The sequence below is a fragment of the Canis lupus genome, chromosome 21, assembly GCF_011100685.1.
Source record: "Canis lupus familiaris isolate Mischka breed German Shepherd chromosome 21, alternate assembly UU_Cfam_GSD_1.0, whole genome shotgun sequence".
In the NCBI taxonomy this organism is placed as follows: domain Eukaryota; kingdom Metazoa; phylum Chordata; class Mammalia; order Carnivora; family Canidae; genus Canis; species Canis lupus.
In genome coordinates this window covers 2,553,915-2,564,971 of record NC_049242.1, presented here as the reverse complement: position 1 = coordinate 2,564,971, position 11,057 = coordinate 2,553,915, and positions in this window count along the sequence as shown.

Genomic DNA, 11,057 nt, shown 5'->3' with positions numbered 1-11,057 from the left:
TTATTTCTTCTTAATCAGAAATGATAGTAATTTCACTTAAGCACTCTTGAAAAAAAATATTATATATTGACAAAAATACCCTCTTTGGGAAAATGAATTTAAATATATCTAAATGGTTTTGAATGTTCATAGCCATTCTACTTGTTAAACTCTACAAGTTCTGAGTGGAATTTTTATTCTATAATTGAATAATCTTGTAACAAAGAAAGTAGTTATCTGACTTATGATTGCACTTATGAAGCAAACCACACAAATAAATATAAGTGGGAAATGATTTTCAGGTAAATTATAATCTCCTTGATGGTGTTTTCTTATTTTTCTTAAATCTCAGAGTAATGACACAGACAGGTTATTAACAAATTATTGTATACCAATTAAAGGTGATTATCACAACTACTCATGCTAATAAACATTAAAGGTGAGATAAATCAAAGAGTCAAAAGAAAGGTTAAATGCCTTTTGAAATACAAAATACATTTATCTGCATAGCTTTGTAAATGTTCTTTCCTTTCTTCTCTGACAAAACAATAAACTATCAAATTAAAATAAATCCCTCAAAAATGGCATTCAAGACCCTACTCTTTTTAAGTTATCTGAACCCAACTGTATAAACTCAGTTTGGGAGGTAACAGGTACATATTTGTTAATGGAAATGGCTACACACACACATGAACCTTGATAATATCTTACAAATATATGTTCCAGACATGGTCTTAAGTATTCTATATGTTTTTCCTCATTTAATTCACATTGTAAATTTCTAAATTAGGTATATTAACATATTTTGATTTTCATATAAAGAAACTGAGACACTGAGGGTAATTTAACATAGGTCACACAACTAAAAATAAATTTTAAAAAGAGGTTGTAATCCACCTAATCTGGGTCTCTTTTCAAGCTCTAAATTACTTTCAATGCTCCTTGGAGGCCAAAGGAATCTCCATGAGGTATGTTTTGTGCCCCTTTTTCTTCACCATAGCTCATTTATAAGAAAGATGATATGAAATAGATGTGAGCTAGAATTTTACTAATTAAATGAATAACTGTTCATTAAACCAAAATGTTATACATGAATAATACGTTCATTCAATGCATAAGTGAAAATGCTAGTACATTTGTTTCTGTGGCAGAGTACTCTTATTCTATTTTGTTTCAATTCATTTCTTAGTGTCACAGTGGACTTTGTTAAAGAAACCTTTAATTTGTTCTTTAAGGGAAAATGAATATTCCCAAGTAAAATAGTAAAATTTAAACTATAATAGTTAGTAGTAGTAAAAACAGCAATGATGATAACTTGCTAACCCTATAGTTGGTAAGATCTTAATCAGTATAGCAGATGATGGTAGTGTCCAATAAATCTCTTTGTTTTTACCACTTTGAAGCACATAGCCCAAAATTCTTCCACAAGGACACATTTCTTTCCCTACCGTCTTTTTCTACCATTGAAACATGTTTTTCCTTCTGTTCTCGAGGCCAGGGAATTGGGGAACCAATGCTATCTGAGACTAGACCTCATCCAATTGATGGAAACTGGTATACAAACTCCAACTCTCTCAGTGTGCAGACAGGATAGACCTTAGATGCATGTCTTACACAAGCATTCCTTCACCACAGGAATACTTAGCTCAATAATGAACTCAACATTGCCCCCTTCAATCCCATTTGTCTTATTTCTCACTCCCTTATACTCTACCTTTCTCCATCCAAGTTAATTGTTTGCACTTGAATCTTTGTCTCAGAAACAGCTTTTGAAGAAATCTCTATTACCATGTTTAGGTTAGTCTGAAAAGCTATGCAAATATTCACCTTAGATTTGGATTATGAGATTCACCCATTCCTATCTGTTTCTAACGGCCTGGGTAGATCGATAAATATATAAAATGAAACATATAAAAAATGAAACATATTTAATATACTAAATGACTCATTCAAAAACTTAATTTTCACAACACATTAAAATAAATTATTTTAATTTATTTCTATTAAAAGGAAATTTGGAAGTAGTCATTGCCTCTATTAAAAACTTGTCAACTTGCTTATATTATTGTTTCAAGCTTTTCTTGTGAGGAACTTAGTAACATCTGTATGTGTTCAGTGATATCTCATTCATGTCTATGGTTTATTGTTTTGTGACTTATAGCATTTTTAAGTTTTTATTTGCTAAAAAGGGTAAATATATGCCTTATTGGTAATCAGAGAAAGCCAAGGTACCCAATATTCTCCCTCTTAATTAATAACAATATCAATGGACAAGCCAGGAACTGAGGTTGCCTAGAAAGTTTAGTAAAAACAAGATTCAATGATTGCTTCACTATAGATATATGATTGCTCAGGTAATCAAAACGTTTCCATGATACTGGCATTAAATAGTAAGTGTTCAGATTCCTTAAATTGCACTCACTTCAATGACAAGATAAAAATATGTCAAGCATTCAGAAGAAATATATAATATATATTTATACATACACACGTGTATATTTTTAACATGCATTTTTGTTAGAATTTATTTTTTAAAGAAATTTTGCTTTTATTATTTTAAAATTGCTCAGAAGACCCTCTCCCCCTACTCCACATACATTTTTTCCTATTGACATCTTACATTAATATAGTATATTTGTTACAATTGATGAACCTCTATGAGGTTCTCTCTATGGTATCTCATAGAGAGGTATCTCTCTATGGTGATATTACTGATTTAGATGTATAGTTTACATTAAGATGAACTGTTTGTCTTATACACTTCTGTGGGTTCAAATAAATATATTATGTCACGTATCTACCATTATAGTATAACACAGAATACAATTACTGCCCTAAATATGTTCTGTGCTCCATCCATCCATTTTTAATCATTTTTAACAGTGGAAATTATAATTTAAGTTCTCTATGTCCAAGGAGTTTTGTTAGAGTGATCATAAATAGAGAACAGGTCAGGTGATCTAACAATGGTAAAGAAAAATTTACTGTTGCAAGGTCCTGTAACATCAAATCAACCTAGGGGTTTTCTAAAATAAAAGAAAATGAAACTGTGGCAATCTGCTCCATTTCAGGAAATAATTTCCAGAAGGAAGGAATATGTCGAACTTTCCAAAATAAATATAAATTTGGCTATCAGTAGAAGAGAAAAGCCCTCCTTTTCACTAAAAGAGTGAAATTACACCACGTTGAAGCATTACAAAGTATGTCTACACTATGAGATTTTATGACCAGATGCTCAAATACTTGTTGAGTCAGGAAAGGTTAGACAGGATATTTATTGCAGGTTTTCATAAGCTTTAACAAGACAATTTTCACCATCAATGCCCAATAGATGGGTGGTATGTGTAGCAATTCCCAAAGAAGATTTCCCTACTGGTCTTTGTTGCTTAACCATTTTTCTTTGGATTAGTGTTTCAGAGGACACACTTAGAAAACACTGCATTAGGGAATATTTAGTTCTGCTATGCATTTCAATAACTCCTACTCTTCTCCACACATAATACAACACAAGGACTATCATAAAATAAATATTTACCCTGTGACAGACGAGATGGATTATACAGATAATCTATTGAATCCTTACATAGAATTCAAAAATAAGTATAGTCATTTATTTTATAAGCCAGAATATAGAGGCTAAAAGTATTGCTTAATTTGTCCAACACACACACACACACACACACACACACACACACCTGCCTCTTTTTTTTATTGTGGTAAAATCAGTATAATATTAATTTACCATTCTAACCATTTTAAGTGTACTTTATACTGGTGTCAATACATTTACAATGTTGTACAAACATCATCACTATTTCCAGAATGTTTTCATCATTGCAAACAGAAACTCTGTCATTATTGAACAAGAGTCTCAATCCTTCCTTCCCACCAGCCCTAGTAATCTCTGTTTTACTTTGTCTCTATGAACTTGCAAATTCTAGATAATTCGTATAATTGAAAACATGCAATATTTGTCCTTTTGTGTCTAGTTTATGACACTCAGCATGAAGTTTTCAAAATTCATTCGTGTATCAGAATTTCACTTCTATCTCTGACCAAATAATATTCCATTATATGTATATACACAATGTGGAAAGCCCAAGGTGCTTTGCCCTATTTATTGCTTTCTGATTGGGTAATGTGTATAATAGAAATGAAGACACTATATGAACATTAGATAAAATAGAGAAAAGAGGATATCTATATTAATCCAAAGGATAAAAATGCATAATCTAAAATAGATGAATTTTTACAGCTATATATTAATTTAATTCTTCTTATAAAATTGCTTGTAAGTAAATACCTTGCAATTATAACATTTCATATTTTCCCTATTGGACCATCATGACTTTCATATTAAAAATTAAAATTAATAAGTAATAGTACAAAAGAGAGGTTGAAATCTAAATCATAAAATCTATAAGAAAATGGAATATATCTGACACACTATCATGTCACTGTTCATAGCAGAACTAGGCACACAACTGACTCAAAAAATATCTTGAATGGATAAGTGAATAAACAAATGCTCATTCAGCATATTTTTGTGAATTTAATAGAATTACAAATGTACAAAAAAGTTATGAGAATAGTACAAGTCTTATCTACACTTTAACTAGATCAGCAATGGGGTCACCCCATTTGTTTTGCAATCTTGCTGTTTTTGCTTTTCTCCTTTGTTCTCTCTCTCCATATTCTTTCTAAATCTATCGATCATATGTTGTAGACAACATTTTGTCCTTTTATTCCAAACACTTCAATGTGTATTTGAAGAACAAAGAGGTTCTCTTTCATAACTGCAGTACAATGTCTAAATCAGAGATTTATTATAAAGTACTCTTCTATAATCCACCTTGGAAAGTCAAATTTCACTATATTTTCCCAGTCCACAATCCAAGTTAGAATTCTACATTGCATTAAGATGTTGTGTCTTCTTAATGTCTTCCAATCTGGCACATTTTCTCAGCATATCTTTGTTTTCCATGACCTTTATATTTTGAAGAATATAAACCAAATGGCTTACCATATGCCTTTCAAATCTGACTGGCTTCATGTTTCATTACATTCAGAATGTATATTTTTGTCCATCATTCTATAGTCCATTATTATCACTACTGCCTACTTATGCACTCAAGTTCTTATATTCTCTTTTCTTCTCATTCTCCTGACAAAATCTCCATCTTAGGCCTTTTTGGCTATTCATGGCTTTATTTGTGCAGCTGAATGTGGCTTGGGAAAAATATTCACAAACTGTATTAAAATAGAGAAACAGATTTTCTAGACCTGCACCATCCAATATAATAGCCAGAGCTGCATATGGGACCTGATCACAAGAAATATGCCTGGATGGGCGAAGGAGCTATATTTTAAATTCTTATTTAATTTCAATTGCTTTAGATTTGAATTTTAAAATTGATTCTCAATTCAGTTACTTGAAATCTTTTAAGTATGCTTCAGAACTCAACTACATAAATCTACTTTTCAACAATATACTTTATTAAATATAAATTATTTTTTCTTATTAAAATTTAGCATTTGAATTGAAGTGTTCTATAAGAATAAAATATATATCAGATTTGGAAGACAATATAAAAAGCAAGGCCTGTACAATATCCCACTGATTTTTTTATACTGGTTACATGTTGAAATGAAAATATTTGGGTAAATCAGGATAAGTGAAATATACCAGAAATCTAATCACACTATTTTTTTTTTAATATTAGTTCCAGAAAATGTTAAATTGCCTATGTGGATTACATTGAATTTCCATTAGACAGCACTGCTCTAAATTCTCTAACCAAGCTTTTGGTGCACAGAAAATACTGGTGAGAATGATGATGGAAGTATGTACAGGATGCTGAGGACATGCACAAGGAAAAACTAACCTAGAGTAATGGCAAAGAAATTTCTACAATTGACAGTGACTTAAGAAACAATTAGAGACAACTAAAGATAAAAGGATTATCTGTTGCGGTCTTCATTCAGCAAATATTTTAGTTTATATTTCATAAGATACTGGCAACACACAATTGTATATTTGGCAGGGTGTGCTTTTATTATTTTTTAATAATAAATTTATTTTTTATTGGTGTTCAATTTGCCAACGTACAGAATAACACCCAGTGCTCATCCCGTCAAGTGCCCACCTCAGTACCCGTCGTCACCCATTCACCCCCACCCCCCGCCCTCCTCCCCTTCCACCACCCCTAGTTCGTTTCCCAGAGTTAGGAGTCTTTATGTTCTGTCTCCCTTTCTGATATTTCCCACACATTTCTTCTACCTTCTCTTTCCTTTCACTATTATTTATATTCCCCAAATGAATGAGAACATATAATGTTTGTCCTTCTCCGACTGACTTACTTCACTCAGCATAATACCCTCCAGTTCCATCCACGTCGAAACAAATGGTGGGTATTTGTCGTTTCTAATGGCTGAGGAATATTCCATTGTATACATAAACCACATCTTCTTTATCCATTCATCTTTCGTTGGACACCGAGGCTCCTTCCACTATTTGGCTATTGTGGACATTGCTGCTAGAAACATCGGGGTGCAGGTGTCCCGACGCTTCACTGCATCTGTATCTTTGGAGTAAATCCCCAGCAGTGCAATTGCTGGGTCGTAGGGCAGGTCTATTTTTAACTCTTTGAGGAACCTCCACACAGTTTTCCAGAGTGGCTGCACCAGTTCACATTCCCACCAACAGTGTAAGAGGGTTCCCTTTTCTCCACATCCTCTCCAACATTTGTTGTTTCCTGCCTTGTTAATGTTCCCCATTCTCACTGGTGTGAGGTGGGATCTCATTGTGGTTTTGACTTGTATTTCCCTGATGGCAAGTGATGCGGAGCATTTTCTAATGTGTGTGTTGGCCATGTCTATGTCTTCCTCTGTGAGATTTCTCTTCGTGTCTTTTGCCCGTTTCATGATTGGATTGTTTCTTTGCTGTTGAGTTTAAGAAGTTCTTTATAGATCTTGGAAACTAGCCCTTTATCTGATATGTCATTTGCAAATATCGTCTCCCATTCTGTAGGTTGTCTTTTAGTTTTGTTGACTGTATCCTTTGCTGTGCAAAAGCTTCTTATCTTGATGAAGTTCCAATAGTTCATTTTTGCTTTTGTTTCTTTTGCCTTCGTGGATGTATCTTGCAAGAAGTTACTGTGACCAAGTTCAAAAAGGGTGTTGCCTGTGTTCTCCTCTAGGATTTTGATGGACTCTTGTCTCACATTGAGATCTTTCATCCATTTTGAGTTTATCTTTGTGTCTGGTGCAAGAGAGTGGTCTAGTTTCATTCTTCTGCGTGTGGATGTCCAATTTTCCCAAGAGAGTTAATAAAGATTCAAGCAGAACTCAACGAAATCGAGACCAGAAGAACTGTGGAACAGATCAACAGAACCAGGAGTTGGTTCTTTGAAAGAATTAATTAGATAAAGCATTAGCCAGCCTTATTAAAAAGAAGAGAGAGAAGGGATCCCTGGGTGGTGCAGCGGTTTGGCGCCTGCCTTTGGCCCAGGGCGCGATCCTGGAGACCCGGGATCGAATCCCACGTCGGGATCCCGGTGCACGGAGCCTGCTTCTCCCTCTGCCTGTGTCTCTGCCTCTCTCTCTCTGTGAGACTATCATAAATAAATAAAAATTAAAAAAAATAAATTTAAAAAAAAAAGAAGAGAGAGAAGACTCAAATTAATAAAATCATGAATGAGAAAGGAGAGATCACCACCAACACCAAGGAAATACAAACGATTTAAAAAACATTATGAGCAATATACGCCAATAAATTAGGCAATCTAGAAGAAATGGACGCATTTCTGGAAAGCCACAAACTACCAAAACTGGAACAGGAAGAAATAGAAAACCCGAACAGGCCAATAACCAGGGAGGAAATTGAAGCAGTCATCAAAAACCTCCCAAGAAACAAAAGTCCAGGGCCAGATGGCTTCCCTGGGGAATTTTATCAAACGTTTAAAGAAGAAACCATACCTATTCTACTAAAGCTGTTTAGAAAGATAGAAAGAGATGGAGTACTTCCAAATTCGTTCTATGAGGCCAGCATCACCTTAATACCAAAACCAGACAAAGACCCCACCAAAAAGGAGATTTATAGACCAATATCCCTGATGAACATGGATGCAAAAATTCTCAACAAGATACTAACCAATAGGATCCAACAGTACATTAAGAAGATTATTCACCATGACCAAGTAGGATTTATCCCCAGGGTGCAAGGCTGGTTCAACACTCGTAAAACAATCAATCTGATTCATCATATCAGCAAGAGAAAAAACAAGAACCATATGATCCTCTCATTAGATGCAGAGAAAGCATTGGACAAAATACAGCATCCATTCCTGATCAAAACTCTTCAAAGCGTAGGGATAGAGGGAACATTCCTCAACATCTTAAAAGCCATCTATGAAAAGCCCACAGCAAATATCATTCTCAATGGGGAAGCACTGGGAGCCTTTCCCCTAAGATCAGGAACACGACAGCGATGTCCACTCTCACCACTGCTATTCAACATAGTACTGGAAGTCCTAGCCTCAGCAATCAGACAACAAAAAGACATTAAAGGCATTCGACTTGGCAAAGAAGAACTCAAACTCTCCCTCTTCGCCAATGACATGATACTCTACATAGAAAACCCAAAAGCCTCCACCCCAAGATTGCTAGAACTCATACAGCAATTTGGCAGCGTGGCAGGATACAAAATCAATGCCCAGAAGTCAGCAGCATTTCTATACACTAACAATGAGACTGAAGAAAGAGAAATTAAGGAGTCAATCCCATTTACAATTGCACCCAAAAGCATAAGATACCTAGGAATAAACCTAACCAAAGAGGTAAAGGATCTATACCCTAAAAACTACAGAACACTTCTGAAAGAAATTGAGGAAGACACAAAGAGATGGAAAAACATTCCATGCTCATGGATTGGCAGAATTAATATTGTGAAAATGTCAATGTTACCCAGGGCAATTTACACATTTAATGCAATCCCTATCAAAATACCATGGACTTTCTTCAGAGAGTTAAGGTGTGCTTTTAAAACACATTTGGAATCTGCTCCCTCCTCTTCCACCATTAAGACACAGGCCTAAGCCACTGCCACCTCTTCTCTATTGGATTATGTCAATGTCTTAATTTATCTCTATGCTTTGTCTCTACAATGTTTTTCCTACCATCACCATCACCAACACACATGTGCCTGCGTGTGCACATGTGTATACACACACACACACACACACTCACACAGGGTTTATTTTTAACAATGAAACTGTTGTAAGACTTCTAAAGCTAAATATAAAAAATCACCCCATACATCTCAAAACCTTCTAATGGCTTCCTATCTCCTTCAGAATAAAAAACAAATTCTTATCGTGGCCTACAAAATCATCCAAGATCTGAGTATCTGGCTATTTTAGTATATGAACTCAGATGCTAGCACTCTTCCCTACTGTCACTCACAACAAGAAGCCTTTGTCCTGTTCTTCCCTCTATCTGGATTGGTTTTCCTATAGATACCTGTTTTGCTCAGTCTTCACTTCCATCTGGTCTCTGTCATGATGTGGACCTTATTAAAAGAGCCTTTCTTGAACACTCTATTTAAATGAGCAACTCACAGTGTTCCTGGTGGCTCAGTCAACTAAACGTCTGCCTTCAGCTCAGGTCGTGATCTCAGGGTCTAGAATGAAGCCCTGCATCAGGTGCCCTGCTCAGTGGGGTGTTCCTCTTCTCTCTCTCCCTCTGCCTCTAACGTCTCTTCTGCCATACCCCCCTCAAATAAATTAAAAATACTTTAAAAATTGCAACTCATTCTTACCCCACTAGTACAAATTTCCAACTATCAATATCTCACATTTATTCCATATTTTATTGGATATGGTCCCCCACTTTTACAAGTATGCAAGGTCTTTGAGGGTAGTGACTGTTGCCTTTTATTTTCAGTGTTGTATTACCACTAATGAGAAGAGGACCTGTTATATAGTGTGCAGGCAGTAAACATTTTGAAATAAGAATTTTTCAAAAGCTGGAGAAAAGTCAGGTTTCATGATGAAAGTGCTTAAGTGATAGCAGTCAGTAGGCAAATTGGTACTGTCAACATTTTATCAATATGGTAAGATTACAAATATAATTACAGTATTTCTATTGTTTATGAGTATCAATGCTTATTTGTTTTTCAAGTTTCTTTGGTGCTCAGGTTCTCTTTATTATAAATTTCCAAAAGTTAAAATTGCATTTTGATGGTATCCTTAAAAGAATTAAAGGTCACAGAGTGAATGAAAATAAGTGAACTTTAATTTTGAAATGCAAACTGATGAAAGTGACTAAAATGTAAAGATGCTTTTGAAGCTCGGTTTAGGAACTTAAGCACCAATATTCAGACATAATGTTCATATATATATATATATATATATATATATATGTTTATATATATATTCAGATATAAATAAAAATGTTATCTATTTTAAAAATGGAATATTTTAAACATTTTATGCTAACAAAGGTTTTCCCAAAGTCTATAGTTATTTTCATGAGCAGAAGACATAATCTCTTTAAGAAACAGAAGACAAGCTGAAGATTATACCTAGCTTCAATAAAGAAAGAAGGGAATAGAATAAGTGGGCTATGAGGAGATAATGCTAGGAAAGTAAATCCAGAAAAAAGAAGCCCAATAATGTCAAACTAATATAAACCCATCATAGCATGATTTAACATTTTATTAGTGCTTTAAATATATATGTATATGTGTATACAGTTTTATGAATACTTACATGCTGAACATATTCATAAAACCACTACTCAAAAAAAAGAGCCACATTAGCATTCCACTACCTTCTCTGTGTGTTCCATTCTAACCAATTTTCCCACCTCAAAAAAGTAAACATTACGTAGACTTCTAATTGCATAGATCAGTTTGCCTACATTTATATTTCATAAAATTGGATTAGTACACACTTTATTGAGTCTTGCTTCTTTCATTTAACATTTTATTTTTGAGGTTTAATATAATGTTGCTGTATTGCAGCCTTTCAATATACCATAATTTATTTATCCATTCAACCACTGGTAAATATTTGGAT